Here is a 21,460-nt window from a genome sequence, read left to right as displayed (position 1 = left end):
TAATGAACATTGTTAATAAATCCCACCTTTTTTTAGTGTAGGGTGATTAGAGGCTTTTCAGGAAAGTAGTCACATCTGAAAGGAACTCTGAAAATGAAGGAAAACCTCAATTTAGAGAACCCAAAAGAGCCAGTATCTATGCCACCAGGTAGCTGATCTCCACCATGAGAACCATTCTCTATACTGAGAGAAGAGAAAAGTTGAGGTTATAAAGCAGAGTATTGTCTTTTGTGATAAAACTGTAAAGTAATTAAACTTAAGTTCTACAGACATGGTAAAACAGATTGAAGATTAAAGGGGTTGGTCATCTGGTGATTGCAGTGTTTTGGCTGGAACTCAACATGCACATCACAGAGTCCTGTGACACGCTAATCTGACCTATCTTTCCTATCCTATTGGTTATTAGGTGTATCCCAGTCAGTTTACATTTCTGCAATTCGTTTTCCATTTGTTAATTACCAATTATGAATTGGGAAACAGAAGACGATTCTGGAGGCGAGGAGAAGGCAGCTTCCCAAACAAAGTGAAATATTTCTGATCAGGTAACCTTGAACGCAGTGCGTCGTTGGCTCCTGATGTCCATACTTGACTGCCAATAACACCTTGTGTGCGCTGATTAAAACGGAAATAATTGTATTTTTCTTGTGGCTCGGTACCGGTCCATCGCTCAGTGATTGGAGGCAACTAGTATACAGTATAAAATTTAATTATATGCTCAGTCTGAAAATGAAGTGGAAAATGTTTTGTTTGAATTGTGAGGTGTTATAAAACCTGTGTAGATTAAAATTACAAGTGTAAATTGATGTCTTGCTCCCGAGACTATCAGTCAATTAAATCTGTTTTGCTCTCTGGACTATCAACCAATCAATCAACCCTAAATCTCCATCTCTGCTTACTTGAAAACACACATCTCTTATGCCATCTTCCTCTGCGTTATCAGAGATCAGGACACAGAATCAGCAGCTTCAGTCAAGAAGCCCAGAGTTCCCTCTCCCCAGTGACTTTATCCAGCTACTCAGGGAACTCCTGAGGTGTTCCCAAGCCATCGTGTCCAGTGTAGACCCTTGGGCCTTCTACCAGTGGAATGGGCCCAGAACACCTAACTGGGGAGGCGTCCAGGAAACATCCAAAGCTTCTGTCCGAGCCACCTCATTTGGCGGCTGTTGATGCAGATGAGCAACAGATGCATGAGCTTCCCAACCTATCTTGCCGAATCTTAACACTCTACAGAGGAAACTCATTTAGGTCATTTGTAGCAGTTTTTTTCCTTTCATTCAGGTGAGCATAACAAGGGTCTTGACTAATGAGTAAACCCCTCAATATTGTCAGCAATGACACCACATGGACAATAAACGGCTCAAGATTTCAGAAAGAAATTTTCTTTATACAGAAAGTGTGCTGGGCTACAAGAAGATTGGTAAACCTATTCATGTTGGTCAACACCCTGAAGCAAAAGTGGTCAAGAAATTTAAAAGAGATGGAAATACTTGAATTTCTGTTGGCATCCAGGTAGCACCTCAAAAACGGGTGTCAGCTTATGAGAAAGGCAGAAAAAAAATCCCCATTCAAGTTCTCTGCAACTGGCTAAAGAATTAATAAACCAAACTTGGGTGACTGTTTCCCATCATACAATACGGCGCACACTGCAGAGGAGTGGCATACACGGGTGCAGAAAGTTTCTCTGCCTTAACTGAACACAGACAGCCAGACTGGAGTTTGCAAAGGCCCATGCTGACAAAGAACAACACTACAGGGACTCAATAGTCAAGAGAGACTTCATGTTATCAATCGAATCATGAGTTCTGGAATATACGCTGGTATATTTAAAGAAAAGATGCTACCTTCACGCCATGCCCTTGGTCCTAGTTCAGTTTTCCAACCTGACAATGACGCCAAGCACATAGCCAAAGCCACAGTAGCATTTCTCAAAAACGGGGTCAAATTGATTCAGTTGCCAAGTATGATTCCTGATCAGAATCTGATTAAAAACGCTGTGGGGAATTCTAAAGAGACAAGTGCAGCATCTCTCCATCTAACATCAAAAATATCATAAAATTGCGAATTTTGTGTTGGTTCTATCAACAACCTACACTCAACGGCCACTTTATTAGGTACACCATAGGGGTGTCGTGGCTCAGTGGTGGAGTAGTTGTCCCCCAACCCAGAGATTGTGGGTTAGATTCTCCACCCTGATGAACTCGTCTGAGTATCCTTGAGCAAGATACTGAACCTCGCATTGCTCCTGGTGCTGTGTCACCAGTAGGTAGATGGCAATGTAGTGTAAAGCGCTTTGAGTACCTTGAGAGGTAGAAAAGCGCTATACAAGTATAACACCATTTACCATTTACCATGCTAGTAACGGGTTGGACCCCCTTTTGCCTTCAGAACTGCCTCAATTCTTCGTGGCATAGATTCAACAAGGTGCTGGAAGCATTCCTCAGAGAGTTTGGGCCATACTGACATGATGGCATCACACAGTTGGTGCAGATTTGTCGGCTGCACATCCATGATGCTAATCTCCCATTCCACCACGTCCCAAAGATGCTCCATTGGATTGAGATCTGGTGGCTGTGGAGGCCATTTGAGTACATTGAACTCATTGTCATGTTCAAGAAACCAGTCTGAGATGATTCCAGCTTTATGACATGGCGCATTAGCCTGCTGAAAGTAGCCATCAGAAGTTGGGTTATTGTGGTCATAAAGGGATGGACATGGTCAGCAACAATACTCAGGTAGGCTGTGACGTTCCAACGATGCTCAATTGGTACCAAGGGGCCCAAAGAGTGCCAGGAAAATATTCCCCACACCATTACATCACCACCACCAGCCTGAACCGCTCATACAAGGCAGGATGGATCCATGCTTTCATGTTGTTGACGCCAAATTCTGACCCTACAATCCGAATGTCGCAGCACAAATCGAGACTCATCAGACCAGGCAACATTTTTCCCATCTTCTATCGTCCAATTTCGATGAGCTTGTGCAAATTGTAGTGTCAGTTTCCTGATCTTAGCTGAAAGGAGTGGCACCCGGCATGATCTTCTGCTGCTGTAGCCCATCTGCCTCAAAGTTCGACGTACTGTGCGTTCAGAGCTGCTCTTCTGCCTACCTTGGTTGTAACGGGTGGTTATTTGAGACACTGTTGCCTTTCTATCAGCTCGAACCACTCTGGCCATTCTCCTCTGACCTCTGGCATCAACAAGGCACTTCCACCCACAGAACTGCCGCTCACTGGATATTTTTTCTTTTTCGGACCATTCTCCGTAAACCCTAGGGATGGTTGTGCGTGAAAATCCCAGTATATCAGCAGTTTCTGAAATACTCAGACCAGCCCTTCTGGCACCAACAACCATGCCACGTTCAAAGTCACTTAAATCACCTTTCTTCCCCATACTGATGCTCGGTTTGAACTGCAGGAGATTGTCTTAAACCATGTCTACATTCTTAAATGCACCGAGTTGCCGCCATGTGATTGGCTGATTCGAAATTAAGTGTTAAAGAGGAGTTGGACAGGTGTACCTAATACAGCGGCCGGTGTGTATGTTTCATGGTAAAAGTCAATGAAGCATTGTATAAAACTCAGTCATGTTTAATTTGCAAAAAATATTCTTTTATTGAGATGTTGCTTAAAATCATACTGACGTGCACTTCATATATTATGGCTTTCAGTGGAATGGATGAAACTAAGCAAACCACTGCCTTTTATCTTGACTTGTTTTGCAGTGTGAAATATCAAAATGGTGATTTACCGTGATACTTTGTATCTCAAAAGGTTCTTGATATGCTCCTGCCAAAAATCGAGATACCGTTTTGAAAATGTGTCAATGTCTAAAAAAAAACAAAAAAAAAAAACAAAAAACATGAACCAACAAACTGCTACCAAAATCTTCCACCATAATAGTGTCTCAGTTAACTCTAAGGCTACATTGATGGTGCTCGACGCCCAATCCATATAGACTGGGAATGTTCGTTCATTCGAAACCACAGCATTCACAGTCAGTCTGTCCGATTTTCAGGGCATTTACAGGTCACTTGCTGTTCATTTTAGGGCATTTACATGTCATTTTCTGTTGAGTTTGAGTCACTGCCTATTCATTTTGGATGATTCTCAGGTCATTTCCTGTTCTGTAACTCTAAATAAGCAGGGAGAGACCCATAAAATATCCCCAAATCAACAGGAAGAAACTGAAAATCAACAGGTAAATGACCTTAAATGGCCCAAAATTACCTCATTGCCTGGCATTGGCTGCCACTACCTGTCATAGACTGGGAGGGTGGCAGCGAATGAACAACTTCAAACGGATTGGACGTCTAGCAGTGATAAACTCCAATTCACAGCAAAAGCTTGTTTTACTGTTTATTAGTTGTTTGTAGAATATCCTAATAATATTTCCTGACCAATGTATCGATAATCGTTATATCCCCATACCGTCAGATCATTGTTATCGTGAGCTTTGTATCGGAAATCGCATCGTATTGTGAGGTACCAAGAGGTTCCCACTCCTATTTTGCAGTGCCTTCTTTTAACCCAGATGTGGCAAAATTTGGCATTGTCTTTCGATTTGCTGCTGACAAGGCGTAGTTGTTTATTCAGATGCCGCAACATGCTTACGCTAACCTCCACTGGCATACTTAATGCAGTTGGACAGAAGCTTTGTTTTACTGGCCGCGTGGAGGATTATGGAATTAATTGATTTGTATGACATACGGAGTAGAGATGTCCCGATCCGATCACGTGATCGGAAATCGGGCCGGTTGCGCCATTTTTCAGAGGATCGGAAACGGGTGAAAAGGATCGGGTTTTTAATTAAAAAGAAATGTTTCTCTGGTTCTCCGCGGACAGTCTCTCTCGCTCCCTCCTGCTGCTTTTATTGGTCAGCAGTTCGCTGGTGTTTGCTTGCTAAAGTTAACGATGAGTGACAGGGGTGCTTGAGCGCACTCCCTCTGGGGACTTCCTCGTTCTGCTGGGGGACTTCAATGCTCACGTGGGCAATGACAGTGAATCCTGGCGGGGCGTGATTGCGAGGAATGGCCCCCCGCTGATCAGAATCCGAGCGGTGTTCTTTATTGGACTTCTGTGCTCGTCACGGATTGTCCATAACGAACACCATGTTCAAACATAAGGGTGTCCATATGCGCACTTGGCACCAGGACACTTTAGGCCACAGTTCGAGGATTGGCTTTGTAGTCGTGTCATCGGATTTGCGGCTGTTTGTTCTGGACACTTGGGTGAAGAGAGGGGTGGAGCTGTCAACTGATCACCACCTGCTGATGTGTTGGCTCCGATGGTGGGGGAAGATGCTGGCCAAGTATGGCAGACCCAAATATATTTTCAGGGTCTTTTGGGAACATCAGGCAGAATCTCATGTCAGAAAGAGCTTCAACACCCATCTCCGCAGAACTTCTTCCTTGTCCCGGGGGAGGTAGGGGACATTGAATGAGTGGGCCATGTTTGGCGCATCCATTGTTGAGGCAGCCGATCAGAGCTGTGGCCGTAAGGTGGTTACTGCCTGTTGTGGCGGCAATCCTCGAACACTCTGGCACTAGCGGTAAAGGCATGCCGTCAAGCTGAAGAAAGACGCCTATCAGGAATTTTTGGCCTGTGAGACTCCGGAAGCAGCTGAGAGGTACCAGCTGGCCGAGCAGAATGTGGCTTCGGCAGACGTTGAGGCAAAAACTCTGACATGGTAAGAGTTTGGTGAGGCCATGGAAAACGACGACTGGACGGCTTCGAGGAAATTCTGGTCCACCATCTGACGTCCATGTGGAGGAAAGCAGTGCACCATTAACACTGTGTATGGTGGAAATGGGATGCTGCAGACTTTGACACGGGACATCGTGGGAGAATACTTCAAAGACTTCTTGAATTCTACCGTTACGGCTTCCTTTGAGGAAGCAGGAGTCTGGGGACTCCAAGTGTGCTCGCCTATCTCTACCATAACGCCTTCCCTTGAGAAAGCAGAGTCTGGGGACGCCCAGGTGGGCTCTCCTATCCCTAGGGTTGAATGTCACTGAGGTGGTTGGAAAGTTCCTCGTTGGCAGGGCCCCAGAGGTGGATGAGATCCGCCTGGAGTTCCCAAACGCTCTGACTGTTGTGGGGCTGTTGCGGATGTCAAGCCTCTACAACATTGTGTGTACACCGGAGACCGTGCCTCTGGATTGGCAGACCGAAGTGTTGGTCCCCCTTTTTAAGAAGGGGGACCGGAGGGTGTGTTCAAACTATTGAAGGATCACACGCCTCAGCCTCCCTGGTAAAGTCTATTCAGGGTGCTGGAGAGGATGGTCTTTTAAGAAGTTGAATGTCGGATTTAGGAGGAGCAGTGTGGTTTTCGGTGTGGCCATGGAACAGTGTATCAGCTCTACACCCTCGGCAGGGTCCTCGATGGTGCGTGAGAGTTCCCTTAACCGGTCTACGCATGCAGGGGTAGACAATAAGTGACATTAGCCACTGGCACCGAGGGCTAATCCCTTATTGCCGTGGTCCTCAATTAGCGGACCGCAGTCCACGACCGGACCACGGCACACCTCTCTGCGGACCCAGAGCAAATGGCACTTTTCACACACACACAAAAAAGAAGGAAAAATTAAAACTTTTTTTAAAAACATATATTATTTGTATGAGCCGACGATCTATTGCTATGCTGAACTATTCTATCGCTGAATTGTTTCATTTTTTTGTCAAATATCTTCCATGTTCCCACTTCTGCCATCTCTGTGATAACGATGCGCTGAGTGTCTGAGAGCGCGCGCATGGATGGGCTGATGGATGGGCTGATTGGCTGAGAAAGCGTGCATTGATGCGCAGATTGGCTGAGACAGCCAGAATGCTCCTAGAGTGGATGAACTGCAGCAGTGTGAAACACGAGTCACACCTGGCACTTTGTAATGTTTGTTTCCATGCCACCAGTAGAAGACCGAATGTAACAAAATATCATGCTCAAAGTTCACCAAGAGAAGAAAAGTGGACAACGAAAATCGCCGCTTCAATGAGGAATGGACTGACAAACATGCGTCCATTTTACCAACTGCAAGTATCAAACCTATGTACTTAATATGCTAAAAGACAGTTGCGAACGAGAAGAGTTCAAGCCCCACGGAGATCAACGGCTTGCTGCATCGACTGTAAGGGTGTATTTGATGAAGATAGCATAATGTTGTCAAAACACAGCCACTTGGAATTATTGTGAAATTACCCCCCACACCCCCAATCGACGCATGATTTTTTTTACTGGCCTTCAGCCACTGGGCCATTAATATTGTCAACCACTTATGTGTTTTGTGAATTTGGAGAAGGAGTTCGACCATGTCCCTCAGGGAGTCCTGTGGGGGGTGATTCAGGAGTACGGGGTACCGACCATCCTGGTAAGGGCTGTTAGGTCCCTGTATGACCATTGTCAAGGTTTGGTCCGCCTTGCCAGCAGTAAGTTAGATTCGTTCTCAGTGAGGGCTGGACTTCGCCAAGATTGCCCTTTTGTCGCCGATTCTGTTCATTAACTTTTACGGACAGAATTTCTAGGTGCTGCTGAAGCATTTAGGAGGTCCAGTTTGGGGACCTCTGCATTGCATCTCTGCTTTTTGCAGATGATGTGCTGTTGGCTTCATCAAGCCGTGATCTCCAATTCTCACTGGAGCAGTTCGCAGCCAAGTGTGAAGTCATTGGGATGAAGATCAGAACCTCCAAATCCAAGATCTTTGTCCTCAGTTGGAAAGGGTGGCATCCCCACTTCGGGTCAGGGATGAGAGCCTGCCCCAAGTGGAGGAGTTCAAATATCTTGGGGTCTTCTTCACGAATGAGGGCACGAGGGAGCGGGAGATCGACAGGCGCATCGGTGCAGCAGTCATGCGGACTCACTTGTGGTGAAGAAGGAGCTGAGCCACTAGGTGAAGCTCTCGATTTACCAGTCGATCAACATTCCTACCCTCACCTATGGACACGAGCTTTGGATCGTGACCGAAAGAGCAAGATCCTGAATACAAGCGGCCGGTCTGCAGGGTGTCCGGGCTCTCTCTTAGAGAAAGAGTGAGAATTTCAGTCATCCGGGAGGGACTTGGTGTCAAGCCACTAACCTTCCGCGTGGAGAGGAGCCAGCTGAGGTGGCTTGGTATCTGGCTTGGATGCCTCCTCGGAGAAGTGTTCTGGGCATGTCCCACTAGCGGGAGGGCCCCAGGGACAACCCAGGAAATGCTAGAGACTGTCTCTCCGCTGGCCTAGGAATGCCTTGGGATCCGACCGGAGGAGCTGGTTGAAGGTGCTGCGGAGAGGGAAGTCTGGGCTTCCCTGCTAAAGCTGCTGAACCCGCGACCCAACCCCGTAAAAAGCGGTAGATAATCGATGGAATGGGCATGGCATAGGCAAGATTACAGCAATGCATAATACATTCCCATCGGCATCAAATGGAATGTCCTGGAATTTAATACCTACAATGATTTTATAGTGAATTTTAGAATTTATTAATTCGCTCCATAATATCGCCCAGTTCCACCGTCTTTATTTTCTGTTGTATTTTCCCTTGGCAAAAGCTTGTACCATTCTGGTCAATTAGTGGATTTAACCATGAAGGAGTTTGTCAGCAACAACAACAAACAGACAAAAATCCCCTGCAATGTTACTGGTCCCGCATGTGGGAGTAGATAGAACAAAATACTTGTACAGGCTCTAATTTTAGTCACAAAATGCGACCATTTGGTCGCAGTCTGGAGCTTTGCACAGATTTAAACGCAAGACTTTAAAAGGCTTTTCAAGGAATGACGCGCCTCTGGAGACTAACATATATACAGAAATATTATAATAGATAGAGAATTAAAACCGTACCTGATGTACCCAAATGCTTGTGGGTTTCCAAATCTGGAACACTCAATTCCGGTCCTCTGTAAATGAAAGAAAATGCAAAAATTATTGGTCCTATGTATGAAATAGGCGTATAAATTATCTAGTTCTACATATATAAGATATCTATCGTAGCATGATGTGGACGTAGTTTGTAGAAACATGGTCGTTGTTTGAAACGGCTGTCGGCCGCAGTCAGGTGTTAGTTGTTTGTATGCTAGCGGCATAAATTGTCGGTCCGTTCCTCATTGCGTCCTGAAGACCGTGCTAGCTGTGTTTTAGTTCCGCTTTATTTGGCATATTTCAATAATCGGAATTTGGATGTTTGTGAATCGTTCTCGAATCTTACACGACTGAATCGCGAATAATCTAAGAATCTGAAATTTCGCATGCTAGTAATCACTCATACCGGCACAATCAATTATATACCAGTGTCTATATCTATGCTATGTCGGCAGCCCAGGACAGTCCCCCAGCACACACGAGCTGCCTCCAACCAGGCCCTGAGAGGATTGTAGGGGACCACAAAACAGAAAACGCAAGCCCAAACACACCCGCCACCCGGAAGCCCCCATCTGGCTGAGAACACAGAGGGACCTTCATGACCAGTGAGATGACTGGACTCACTTAGGGTGGGAGGCTACATTTCTCTTGCCTGGACCCCCCAGACTATTCTCCCTGTATTTTTCCAAACACTGTGAGAAATAGTCTGAGACCCAGCCCATTAACGGCCTCTCGAACAAGTACAATATCAACCCTCCAATCAGATTCGTTTATTTGCGTGACGTGTTCTTAACGAGTAACGTCACTCTTGCGCGCCAAAAGTTGTCTCTACAACAACACAGATGGCGCACGGGATAGCCGATAATATGTTCCAATCCGCGGTAAAACCAGTTTTAAATTACCAAAAACACATTGACACAAGTCATTGACAACAGTCAACATGGCTTGCGCTAGACATGTTGAATAAACGCCTCCGTTCTCCGCTCATGCTAATTACTTGTCGGTTTAACAACGTCACGTCTGCCAGTCGCTGATTGGTCCACTCCGCTGTCTGTTTGCTGTGGCTTGCCCTGCCCTCGGAATTTGATCCGCCGGACGGTCGCCAGACTCAATCGCTGAGTCTGGTATACCAGGCAAACATTTCTCCATAAGAGGTGCAGTTGGCTATAGTCAGGACCAAACAGGACACTAGTACAACGGGGACACAACTCGGACCAGAGAGGAGGCTGCCGTCGCAGGACGAAGTGATGTTGTTTATCCAGCTATGGCTTCTCTGCAGCACACCTTTTGAGATCTTCCTTGTGTAAAGTGCGGGTTATTGTGGACTGTCGTAAATTAGTCCTTTGAAGTCTTTTGCGGGTCTTCAATGTTGCATTCAGACTGCAGGGATATCTAATTCCTAGGGGATTCCTCCCTAAATCTGATTTTTAGGGCAGACTGTTCAAATTTATGTTAGCAAGTCTCCAAATCAGATCTTAACCTGTTTTGACTGGGCCACATTATTGACACACCTGACCGGTTGCTGTGGCATTGAAGTCATCATCGAGCATGGAGTGACATCACTGACAGTCAAATCCCCTCTGTGCTGTTCAGACTGAGAAGCATCTTGTCCATATCTGATATGAAACTACTACCTGTATGTAGTTTTACTCAATCTAACAAAAATCTGATTTCTGTGCTGTGTGACTGTTCAGACTACAAAAGAGTCATCCAGTTTCAATCTGGATGGGCTAAAAATCAGATTTTGACTGAAAATCTGAACAAGACCCAAGAGTTACAGAGGGGTTTACTCTCATTTCCCCGAGCTATTTCTTCTTACCGTGATCTTGGAGGGACACCCTGTTTTTTGAAGATTCAAGTAGTGCAATGGCGCTTCCACTTCTGAATACATTTTTTTGCACACTGAGTGTACGGTACTTGCAATGGCTGCATAGCTTTTTCCATCTCTATTCTTTTCTGGAACTTTCTTTCTGAGGTCTTTTGACAGCTCCTTGGACCTAATGACTATTGTATGCTGAAAGCATGGGATGACAGGTGGACAGGTGACTATTGGGCACAATTTATGGGGTGTAATCAAGTGTACAGGGATCATAGGTGATTATATGCAAGCTAATAATACTGTGATGCAATATTCTATATGTGCAATCATTTGCGACTCATAATAACTTAGGTGATGTGAATACTTTTGCAACAATGAAATACAGACTTACAATACCGTTCAGAGGTTTGGAGTCACTTAGAAATTTCCTCCTTTTTGAAAGAAAAGCTCAGTTTTTTCAATGGAAATAACATTAAACTAATCAGAAAACCCCTCTATACATTATCAATGTGGTAAATGATTATTCTAGCTGGAAACGTCCAGTTTTAATGCAAAATTTACGTAGTTTTGTAAATAGGCCCATCTACAGCAAACATCACTCCAGTGTTCTAATGTACATTGTGCTTGCTAGTTGCCTTAGAAGGATAATATATGATTATAAAACCTCGTAACATTTTGTTGGCACAGCTCAAAAGCGTTTTGGTGGTTAGAGAGGCTATAAAACTGATCTTCCTTTGAGCTAGTTGGGCATCTGGAGCATCACCTTTGTGGGTTTGATTAACTCTCAAAATGGCCAGAAAAAGACAACTTTCACGTGAAACTCGACAATCTCTTCTTAGAAAAAGGCTACTCCAAGATTTCCTATAACGCTGTGTACCACTCCTTTTAGAGAGCAGCACAAACAAGATCTAACCAGAGTAGAAAGAAGCGGGAGGCCCCGCTGCACAACCGAGCAAGAAGTACATAAAAGTCTAGTTTGAGAAATAGATGCCTCGCAGGTCCTCATCTGGCAGCTTCATTAAATAGTACCCGTAAAACGCCAGTGTCAATGTCGACAGTGAAGTGACGACTCCGGGATGCTGGTTTTCTGGGCAGCGTGGCAAAGGAAAAAGCTTTATCTGAGACTGGGTAATAGAAGTAAACAATATGGGCAAAAGAACACAGACATTGGACAGAGGAAGATAGGAAAAAAGTGTTATGGACAGATGAATCAAAGTTTGAGGTGTTTGGCCTTTGGATCAAAGAAAAGAACATTTGTGACACACAAAATAACTGAAAAGATGCTGGAAGAGTGCCTGATGTCATCAGTCAACAATGGTGAAGGTAATGTGATGGTCTGGGGTTGCTTTGGTGTTGGTAAAGTGGGAGATTTGTACAAGTTCAACAGGATTTTAAATAAAAAAGGCTATCACTCCATTTTGCAACACCATGCCATACTCTGTGGACAACGCTTGATTGGAGTCCATTTCATCCTACAACATCACAGTGACCCAAGCACACCTCCAAATTATGCAAGAACTATTTAGGAAAGAAGCAGGCAGCTTGTATTCTATCTGCAATGGAGTGGCCAGCACAGTCAACAGATCTCAAACCTATTGAGCTGTTGTGGAAGCAGCTTGACCGTATGATACGCAAGAAGTGCCCATCAAGCCAATCCAACTTGTGGGAGGTGGTTCTGGAAAGGTGGAGTGAAGATTCATCATCTTTCTCTTCTTCTGAACAAATTAACAGCTAGTACACCATAGGTCTGTAAAGCTGTAATTGTTGCAAAATGAGCATTCTTTGATAAAAGCAAAGTTTGAAGAAAATTATCATTTAAAATAAAAATCCTTATTTCCAACCCTGTCAATGTCTTGACTATATGTTCTATTCATTTTGAAATTCATTTTAAAAATAAAAGTGTGGCTTAAGGAAAACACAAAATTGTCTGCGTTACCCCAAAGTTTTGAACGGTACTGTATGTTTATCTATAGTCAAGAATGCTTATGAATAAAAAAATAAAATAAAGAGTGCTCTTTCCTTTCATGCAAAAATGTGAAACACACTTTTCTTTTGTTCTGTGCAACGAAATGTAGTGTTGCATATATGTATACATATATATATTTTTTTAGCAACCCACGGTTTATTTAGTTTTACGATTTACTCTGTATCTCAGAGCAAATCTAGAAACCCATGCGCATGTGTGTGTGTGCGTGCGTGGGGGTGTACGTGACAATGAAGGAGAGAGAATATGTAATGGGGATACGCTATCATTTTGTCTCTCCAAAAAGGAGTGTAAATGACCCTGGACTGACCGAGTGGTAGGAGTTGGAAAAATGGTTGTGAACTTGTGACTGCCTTCACTTATAGCTGGAAGCAACAACGCCCCTTTTCCATTGAGCGAGAGCTCATTCTGGGCTTGAGCATGTAGAAAAGAAGGCGCTGCTGCCAGCTCAACACCGTGACTAATGTATCACCTAGTAAGAACGTGGAATGGTGGCTGCCAGTAGAGTTGGAGTTGGGAGCTCGATGTGTGCATGTAAAAAAGAAGTCACCACTGGGACCCTAGCTCGACACCAAACGCGAGATGTCTGAGTATGAATGTCGAGTGGCGGCTGCTAGTGGAGTTGAAGTCAGGAGTCACTGACAGTATATGCTCCTGCTCGACTCATTGACCTACGCCATTTGACTGCCGTTCGCCCACACAAGCTCCCCCGCTAAATCTTCAATTAGGCTCGAGCGTTTACGTCACAGCAGCACGGGATCATGCGAGATTTGCGACAACGCAGCCATTTCGGAAGCACGTCTGCATCACGGGACATTTAAACTTAACGGCAAATACAATTCAACTACGAGTGCCAAAGATCGAAAAAAGTAAGGAAAACTTGCCAGTTCGATACAGGGACAGATATGTGAGCAATTTAAAGGATGTGAACAATGTTGACCCTTACGTGCAAGCCGAACACAAATGGAATAAAGATGTTATGACCATAGCAAACGGCAACGCCATCTTTCTAGCAAAGGTAAGCAATGTGTGTTTACAATGTGTACAAATTCTTTGCCACTCTCTCACGTCAAAATATTACAGCTTTTTCATTTAGCAACGACAGGAATTATGTCTTATGAAGACAATGCACATGTATGCATGCTAGTTGTTTAGCTGTAGCTATAGCTAACAACAGGCCGACTTAGGGCATAAAGTTACCGAAATTTGCATAAACAAACGAAATTAACTTACCGGAGTGAAGTGCATAGAGCAAACTCTGTGTGTAACTGGAGAATCAAACGTTATGCCCTTCCTTCTGATCAAGGCCACCCATGCCATTCTTCGACGTTTGGTAAGTTCAGATATGACCTTTCCCTCGCCTTTTCTCCATGTAGGGATCCGGAAGAAACTCAATGGCGTTCCGTCGAGCTATACATTCTCCTTTCTATTCGATCGGTTGTTGCAATTCTTTACCGCACAATAATTTCCAACCATTTTTAAAGAGCGACCTGTGTTGAAATGCCTCACTGTTTATGTTTACCGCTTCCATAATGGCGATAGCGGCGGAAACCTCGCGAGTGCCACGTCATACGCTCGAGCCTAATAAAGAGTGTCAACAATGAGGGGCCTCAAAACAGCTCTCAAATGACCTGAATTCAAAGTTTATTCAACAGCATTATTTAAGGGGAAGGGTACCAAAAGCTTTCTCTGATATTTTAGTTGTCAGTTTCCACTGTCAGCAACCTAATGACAAATGTAAGACCGCAAACAAAATTCTTATTAAGGCAGAAAGTGGTAGGTCAGGAAAAATATCAGCGAAGCCAAGGCAAAGGATGGTTAGGATTGGCAAAGAGAACTCAGAAACAACAACCACTTAACTACGACATCGCCTTGCTGGAATCATGCTTGCTACTATAATGGCTAGGACTTAACCGATTGCTTTCAAACTTTACGTCACCCGGTTAAGTCCAGGGTCACACCGCGAAGGCTGATGACGTATACTCTATATCATGGCGGGCCACATGTCATTTCCTCATTCTTTGCAGTAAGACGAAAAGTGGTAAACAAACATTGCAATTATCAACATGGCAAACTGGAAACATGGTAAAATTAAACTACTAAGCTACTGGATGTTAGAGCTGAGGAAGAGACAGTTGGAAATGGGTGGTTTATTTTGTTGCCGATGTCGACCACAAACGACATTATATACGGGTAATAAATCCCGTCCCCTGGCTTCCCCGCATAGAGAGTGCCAAGTCGCCAACACGGCACAAGTCTTAAGGTGTCCAACCCAGGTAATTCCCAGTAGGCCTACATCCCCCTATGTCTGAAAGTCATGACAAGCCTCGCCTTTATATGGTGACAGCAAAAACGGAAGGCTAAGACGCAAACCTTTGATTCCGGGCCCCGAAGTAGGATTCAATTGCAGGGCTTGCTCCGCAACAAAGTTCTCGCGCCGATGACGTCTGCACTCCCACACGTCACTTTGGACATGCGCAGCGCTGCTACTAAACATTAAAACCAGCAAACATGGCAGAATGTCGGCTTTAATTTACTGTTTTTATAATATCTTTAATTTAAATATGTTTATTGTTTGCGTTTTGTGCCTTTTTGAGCAAAAGAAAAATGCCAAAGCTTGGAGTGGGTGGGTATGTTGTCTTCCGGGCTGAGGAGGTTGATGGTGTAAAGGAATTACATAACTGGCTGTCGCCTTGTAAATCTGCACTGCCTCTCAGGGCCTGGCATGAATACTACATCATTTTCATGAGGAATTGCGACATTGTTCGAATGGAGACAGAACCATATGAATACAAACATGTCATTTGTCGTATTCTCGGAGCAACACCATTTAAACGGCCTCTCAGTGTATCCTACATCACAAGGTAACGCCCCTCCCCCTACAGCTCGAGGGGAATGCAGGTGATTCTACGCTAGCACTCCTCTCCAATTCAACCAGGGAACCATTTTAGGCCGCCACTGCCCCAGGCCTGAAAATCGTTGAAAATATGTGGGATGATCCGGAGCAGGTTATCCATGCTTAGCAACTGTCAACCTTGACTGAAAATTTACAATACAATACAAAACCACTGATCATCTCCCTCGATCTGGGGCTCCATGCAAGATCTCACCCTGTGGCTTCAAAATGATAACAAGAACTGTGAGCAAAAATCCCAGAACCACACGGGTGGACCTAGTGAATGACCTACAGATTTGGATGATCCAGAAGAGGACTGGAAGAATGCGTTATGGTCAGATGAAACCAAAATAGAACTTTTTGGTAGAAACACAGGTTCTCATGTTTGGAGGAGAAAGAATACTGAATTGCATCCGAAGAACATCATACCCACTGTGAAGCATGGGGGTGGAAACATCATGCTTTGGGGCTGTTTTTCTGCAAAGGGACCAGGACGACTGATCTGTGTAAAGGAAAGAATGAATGGGGCCATGTATCGAGAGATTTTGAGAGAAAATGTCCTTCCATCAGCAAGGGCATTGAAGATGAGACGTGGCCGGGTCTTTCGGCATGACATTGATCCCAAACACACAGCTAGGGCAACAAAGGAGTGGCTTCGTAAGAAGCATTTCAAGTTCCTGGAGTGGCCTAGCCGGTCTCCAAATCTCAACCCCAAAGAAAATCTGTGGAGGGAGTTGAAAGTCCGTGTTGCCTAACGACAGCCCCAAAACATCACTGCTCTAGAGAAGATCTGCATGGAGTAATGGGCCAAAATACCAGCAATAGTGTGTGAAAAGCTTGTGAAGAGGTACAGAAAATGTTTTGCCTCCGTTATTGCCAACAAAGAGTACATAACAAAGTATTGAGATTAACTTTTGGTGTTGAACAAATAATTATTTTCCACCATGATTTGCAAATAAATTCTTTGAAAATCAAACAGGGTGAGTTTCTGTTTTTTTTTCCACATTCTGTCTCCCATGGTTGAGGCTTATCCATGTTGACAATTACAGGCCTCTTTAATATTTTCAAGTGGGAGAACTTGCACAATTAGTGGTTGACTAAATACTTATTTGCCCCACTGTAAGTCAAAAACAGGGTATTTTCCAATCCCGTTATTTACTTTATTTAAGAGGTGGCCACCAACGGATCTGGCGAATCTTTGTGATCCAAACGTAATGTTCATTATTAGTTCTGGGATCTCTTGCTTCAACGAGTCAATTATGACCTACTGAATGTTTGTCCAAAGCAAGTTGTGTCAATGAGCATTTAACACACATATCAATTACCACTGAGTATAACAGAGCTGGGAAACACACAGATACTCATAATCAAGTTCAAAATGGTTGATGATGTGCATTCATATTTATGCTTTTATGTTGATTTTCAAAGTAATAATAAAAAAGATCTTGATGAAAGTTGAAATTCAGTTAAAAACAAAAATATTGAGAACATGCACAGCAGCGGTGGAAGCAAACCAAAACCGAAAATAGGTGACCAGCAAAATCTCTCGTGCAGGGGTGTCAAACCGGTCCTCAAAGGGCCGCAGTGGGTGCTGGATTTCATTCCAGCCAAACAAGTTAAATACCTTTCAACCAATCTGATGTTTTACAAGTGAAATTAATTGATTGCAGTGAGATGCTGCTCGTTTTAGCAGAAACCTCATTGTTTGAATTGTCTGTGCTGGATCTATTGGAACAAAGACCAGGACCCACTGCGGCCCATTGTGAAATCGGTTTGACATCCCTGCTCTAGTTGATGTGACATCATTGCGTGCCCATTATTGACAATAGTGCAGTTCCTACTTAATCTCATGTGCAAATTAGCCAGTCTTTGGTACACATATTTACAGTATGTTCACAACTCTGAACTGTGACACACATGCAGCCTTCATGGAAGACTATACATGAATTCTGTGGTTTCCATCCACATTCCAACAGCATGCATGTTAGGTTTACTAGATGTAGACATGTGCCGATTACCAGTTTCAATGAATATCGTGGTATGAAAATGCCAAGGTTTCAAAACAGCAAACATTTTCTGTCATACCGTCCCTAAGGTATTAGTCATTTTTCATGTCCCAAAAATGCAGGGAGAAATCCCTCGCTTGCTGCTGCAAAGCTCAACCCTCCCCCACTGGTTGTTGCTCAGTGTCAGCGGGTCAGTTGTGCTACACGATGGCTGGAGGAGGTGAAACTCCTGAATTTTTTTCCCCTCATCGAAGACAACGAAATCCCTGGTATGGGAATACTTCGGCTACAGAAAAGTTACAGACGGCCGCTGCTTAGAGGAGGAGGGCCAAATACCATGTAAAACATGTTTGCTGAGGGTGGCTGCCAAGGATACCTCTGATATGATTTCACATTTATACAAAATTAAAGGTTAGTAAACATTACCATGAACGTTTCCCACCAGCTATGAGAGTTAACTCCAGCGTGTTAATAGTGTGTCTAGTGGTGGTAAAACGTGGTGTTTTTTTTTTTTTATGATATGAGTTATACACACGTGCTTTTTATGGAAAATAATTCAATTATTTTTGTTCTGATGGTAATACAATAACTGGGGTTTTAGGCTCACCTAAAGGACTGCATTTATTTTAATTGTATTTAGAATTAGAGGTGCACGATAATTATTGGTCTGATAATAGGAATTATGACATCATCCCAATAAATCTGATAAGATTATTGATAGGCCCGATAATATATCATAGTTTTGGCACGGTGTCAGCGGACTCGGATGTGTGCGCATTTGTTTTCACTCGTTTTGCCAGTATGCAAAGTTTTCTTACTGTTCTAGAGGCCGTATTTTTCCTTCACTGAGTGATAAACTATACTATGGCAATTAGCAAATGTTTGCATTTTACAGTGTTATGTTTACAAGTTCTTGAGAGGCCTTTTGGTTATTGATAGGCTTGCTGTCCTACAATTGCCAGGTTTTAAGAAAGTTGTTTCATGGACCAAGACCACGAAAGTCTCCTCTCCTGTTGCACCAAATGTTTTATCTGCTGACAAAGCACAATACCTGTTGGGTTTATGTTTGTTTTGGCGAAGTTCTCATTGTTCAGGGGAACACATCGTCAATGGTATTGATTGATTGATTGTGATTGTGAATTCAGGCGATAAGACTGCTGAATTCACAAGTACACTGAAATTGCTGTTATGGTTATGCGGTCATTAGTATGCACTTGACACCGTGGGGAGGGGGGGGGTTATGTAAATTTATCAATATTTATTATTTGTTTATGGTGGGATTGTGGGGGTACTGGGGACACTTTACCTTTATCTTACTCTGCACCAAGTACTTCAATGGGTACTAACTCGTAGTATTGTTGGAACTCCAATCGGAATTTCGTTGTCATCTGACAATGACAAATAAACTCTGAATCTGATTAACTCAAATAATATTTATTTGAAAAAATAAATATGGGCACTTTATTTGAAGTCAAAATTGTTCTTGTTTTTGTTTTGTCCATTATAATAATGTTCATGTCATCATGAAAATTCTGGTTAGATGAAAGGCAAATCTATGCTGAATCCACACTAGTATTTTTGACCAACAGGTGTTCAAAAACTCAGGTGAATATACATTTAAAAATTATATCTATATTATCGGTTACCGTATTGGTATCGGCATTGAGGAGCAGGAAGTTATCGATATCTGTATCGGTTTCAAAAAATGGATATCGTGCACCCCTATTTAGAATGTACAGTATATACTGTATATATTATTTTAACTTAAATATACTTATGTTCCAATTTGCTAATATGTTTTGAAAAATCCTGTTCAATGAAAAAAAAAATATATATATATTTTTTTTTAAACCCAGATATCTAAAAGTAACACATTTTAGAGCTGTAATTGTAATACTATGATATTATGGCTTAAGGTTATCATACAGTCAAAATATCAAACCGGCACGAGATGTAAATGGAAGTGTCAACGACAGATTCTTTGTTTGTTTGTTTGTTTACATCCCATTATTGACTGGCGACCAGTCCAGGGTGTACTAAACTTTTCAGGCAAATTCAGGTGAGACTGGTGCCAATGTTGGATTGAATACAAATTAAAGCCACTATTACTGACAAAACACCATAACAGTAATATTATGCCACTAAATATACAAGTAGCTCAAAGTCATATTTATTGAGTTGGGACACTGCAAGTTTATTATCATAAATATGGCATTAAGCCCCTGACTGGAAACAGGTTGTTTAAGCATACTGATTGAGATGGCATGTTCATTATCATATTTATTGTATTAAACCCTTAAATGAAACGCGTTGTTAGATAAACACAATTGCAGCCGTATCTAGGCAACCCTTTTGTTTTCTTTTATATGAGAACGGTTAAACTACTGTTAAACTAAATAATTTGACTGAGTTTATGTTTGACGGGAAACTATCATGTCCCATTCACGTGTGAAATGACAGTGCGTCGTAATGTACATTTTGAGCCAGTCATATTATTGGACAGGGGAGTAACCAACCGTTGGATAAACTAGCAAACAGTCTATCTCAAAAGCGAATTTCTCACACTTATAGAAAGGCAGTGTTGGTCTCTGATCCCGTGCTTGATCCTCTAGTTGTGACGTTTCGGGTTCTGGGGGGCGGCTGGGATAGCTAACTATCGCGCTAGCCTAGCATGCTAGTTAGCAATTTGATAAGAACCAGTTCACGACCATTATACATTTTGTGGATGTGTACATACCGGTCCAGTGCTGCGTCTCGTCCTCGAGTCCGTTGTTGTCTTACGTCTCGGAGTTGTTGTCTTTTTTACGTCCTGTTATCCTTTCCAACAAAAGGCTGACCTCTTCCTTGAGAATTGGTTCAAGTTTATCAATAATGTCGCGGGGAGACAAGCGAGGAGGAAAGGGGGCCGTCAAGTCAAACGGGCATCGTTTTTGGCGAGACCCAAGACTACAAACACGCCCTTGGCTCCAGTATCTCTGGTAGAACATGATGTTCCTCCATTTTCTTTCCTTTTCCCTTCGCGGATTTCTCGAACAATGTGCCGCAAATTCGTGTGTGGTTCTAAGCAGGACCAATAACAAGGTTGCGGGGAGTAGAGGAGAGCCCTCCCCCCTTCGCTCTATGGCGCGAATCATCCTCGACTGCTTCCGGTTCTCCACTGGTGCGCCTTGCAGCTGCAGTCGGTCCTACCTCCCTGGTGTTCTGCCTCTGCGGTGTGTGTATAATAGACTCCGCGCTCCACGGTGAAGTCCTCATCGGAGTGTACGTGCGTCCCTTGTGTGATTCCATACTTCCATGTTGGTGTGTTAGTGGTAGAATCACAGCTGGAGCGTCTGCTCCTGATCTGGACCCCGGTGGCTCCCTGGTTCCATAAGGGTTAATCAGTCGACTACCACCATTTTGTGAGCAGGATCCGCATCAAAATGGCGCAGGCTGATTTCTAGAAGTCCCCTTGGGCAACAACCCCTAGTGGCGAAACAGGGTGATGTTTTATTGGTATGAAAAGGACTGTAATACTAATAGATAGAAATAATTTATCATAAAACTGTTGGAAATCAGGTAAACAGTGATAATTTTTTTTTTTTTTAAATGCAGGGAATAACTTTGAAAACTGTCTTATAAAACAGACATTCAGGAACAAAAAAATACTGTAGCAAAGGTTAAAGCATGAATACCTGCTGTCAATCCTATGGAGCAGCCGTGTTCTGCTAGACATCAGTCACTTGTTCATGTAGATTTTTTTTCAAGCATCTTATTTTGAAGGTGGAGGTTAGTGGTTCAAGTCCCAGTCGTGGTCAACCCCAACCCCCCTCCACCCAAAAAATAAAATAAAAATAACAAGTTACAGGAGAGATGCAAATCTCATCTGCTTCTTAAGTCCTTACAAGGTGCCCATAACTTACTATTCCCATGACCCTTAACTCAT

At 43.3% G+C, this 21,460-nt stretch overlaps 1 protein-coding gene across 4 annotated transcripts in view; it reads right to left on the bottom strand.

Moving 5' to 3' along the window:
- Positions 1–20,980, bottom strand: part of znf1035 (zinc finger protein 1035) — a 29,814-nt gene extending 8,834 nt beyond the window's left edge. The window contains exons 1-3 of one of the 4 annotated variants that reach the window (XM_057833692.1): positions 20,273–20,980; positions 8,813–8,868; positions 27–183 (exon numbers count right to left, since the gene is read on the bottom strand). The gene's annotated coding sequence lies outside the window, so the exon portion shown is untranslated. Of the gene's footprint in view, positions 1–26; positions 184–8,812; positions 8,869–11,678; positions 12,287–20,272 lie in introns of those variants that run through there. The other 3 variants (XM_057833690.1, XM_057833691.1, XM_057833693.1) reach the window with 3 other exon arrangements.
- Between the last annotated feature and the right edge of the window lie 480 nt (positions 20,981–21,460).

This window comes from Corythoichthys intestinalis, chromosome 4 (assembly GCF_030265065.1).
Source record: "Corythoichthys intestinalis isolate RoL2023-P3 chromosome 4, ASM3026506v1, whole genome shotgun sequence".
Classification (NCBI taxonomy): domain Eukaryota; kingdom Metazoa; phylum Chordata; class Actinopteri; order Syngnathiformes; family Syngnathidae; genus Corythoichthys; species Corythoichthys intestinalis.
This window is presented reverse-complemented; position numbering and strand designations above follow the sequence as displayed.